Genomic DNA, 2,469 nt, shown 5'->3' on the forward strand with positions numbered 1-2,469 from the left:
CTCTCCTATATATCCCTCAGTCAATGCCTTAGTTCAGGCTCTCACCATCTTCTGTGTGTGTATATGAACGCACAAGCTCTCAAATGCCTGTCCAAGTTCATTTTTGATCCCCTCTATTCTATCATCCACACTACTGCCCCCATAAACATGTGATCAAAACATAAATTGGATCTCACCATTTCCTTGATTAAAATCCTCAGGCTTCACATTGCCTACAGGATAGAGTTTAGAGCCTTCAGCAAGGCATTTAAGGTGCTGCCTCATCGGACTCAGCTCTGCTTCTTCCCATCACCACCTACTTTCCAACCTGCTGCAACGGAACTGCAACTTCAGAATGCACCTGAGGTTGCATTCCCAGTTTGAATGCTTGCTCTTCTGGGAAATCTTCCTGACTCTCCTAGGGAGCCTTAATCACTCTCACCTGACTACTCTCATAGCAATTATGCTTGTGTCTATTCTAACTCTTTAATTCTATCAAATTAATGTGCACTCTACCTCTCTAACCTAAGAACTCCCTGAGGAACACCATGCTATCATTACTCCCAGCACAGAGTCTGCCTGCACAGGTGACCAGTAAATGCTCCTTGACTAAGTAGGGGAATATCTGAGACCTCAATAAAAATGTTGCCAGTTTACTAACCTAGAGTTGAACTAGATATCTAAGGCTTGATATTGGACCTAGTTTAGCTTAGAAGTGTTTGGTGCTAAAGGAATATAGATGTCATATTAATTTGTTTTATTGCTATTGGTTATAGTTATATAAAAAATCTCCCCAAATAGGACATTTCTGGGTGGATTAACTTCCAGGCTAGGATTTCTGCTGTAGGTCTCTTTATGTTGATAATGATGTTGACTCATTTTAGGCTATGGGGAACAAAAGAAAACCTTATCACCTCTAGGGATCCTAAAATTTTGTACACTCAATCGTAAACTTTGTGTCACTCACAGTAATGATACTTTCTCTCCCAACTTGTTATAGTGTCAAATGTTAGCATGGAGGATGTGTGATCATCAAACTAAAACTGTTGAGTAAATTTCTGGAGTGTCTAACGTAGTTCTTGCAATACTATGTTAATATTTGAGTAGCTGTTCATGCTAGGCACAAACATCCAAGAAATCCCAGGACTTACATTATTTTGATAAATCTTAGAAATACATGATAACAAGATTGGATTCAAACAACATGTGCATTTGCACACACACAAACTCACTCTTCCTCACTACCTCATTATTCAGAGTACTGGCGGGAAACAGATGGCTCACTCAAAGGGCTTAATTGAAGGGAGTTTAACAAAGGGGACTATTCGCAGAGAAACAGTCAAGTGCAGGGAAACCAACAAAGGAGTTTAAAGTCCCAGGAACTAGCAACCTTGGGAAACCCTTACATCCCCATGCCTGAGTGGAGGGAGCTGTAGTTACAGGGGAGGAGCCAGTATACGGGAACCCCTAATGTGGAGGAACAGAGCCACTGTCAAACCACTGTCTGGAAGGAAGGAGGCCAAGGGGTAAGGTGGGAGTTAATACCTTGACCTCTCTTTCCTCCCACCCTTTGATTTCCCGCCATTGCCTACCATTAGCCAAAGCCAATGAGAAGCCAGAAAGCAAGGGAGACGGGCACATAAAAAGGCAGAGACAGAAAACAGATCCAAAGGGGTAAATGGAGAATGAGCAACACACAATCTTATGAAGAACATCTAACTCTTGACTTCTCATCCAATGTAAGAAAAAAGAGGACATCATTGATAAGAAGGCACAGACGTAACATAGTATGGGCGCACTGACTTTTGGATCAATACACATAATGAGAGGTAAGTAGCACAGTAGTTATTATGCTTTTCATTCACTCTTAGCCCAAGCCAAGATACCCATGCAGGGCAGCAAAGATAGGAGGCCAGAAACAAGGCAGGCAAGACTTTAGATCCCCGTGTATCCACCCCAGCTTCAAGCAGAGCAATTGTGATTGAGTCTATTTATTATATTGTGTAATATGTAAGATTTTATAAGAAGTGTATGCACTGCTGGTAGGACTGCAAACTAGTGCAACCTCTATGCAAAATGGTTTGGAGATTTTTCAAAGAACTAAAAGTAGACCTATCTACCATTTGATCCAGCAATCCCACTACTGGGTAGGAAAAAAGTCATTTTATCAAAAAGACACCTGCATTTGAGTTTTTATAACAGCACAATTCACAATCACAAAGATGTGGAATCAACCCAAGTGTCCATCATTTCATGAGTGGATTAATAAAATGTGGTATGTGTACACCATGGAGTACTACTCAGCCATAAAACAAATGAATTAATACCTTTGCAACAATCTGGATGGAACTGGAAACCATTCTCTTAAGTGAAGTATCACAAAGAATGAAAAAACAAACACCACATGTACTCACTGTTAAATTGGAACTAACTGATCAGCACTCATGTGCACAGATGGAAGTAAAACTCAATGGAAATCAGGCAGGGGGG

The sequence above is a fragment of the Propithecus coquereli genome, unplaced genomic scaffold (assembly GCF_000956105.1).
Source record: "Propithecus coquereli isolate 6110/MARCELLA unplaced genomic scaffold, Pcoq_1.0 Scaffold4, whole genome shotgun sequence".
NCBI lineage: Eukaryota > Metazoa > Chordata > Mammalia > Primates > Indriidae > Propithecus > Propithecus coquereli.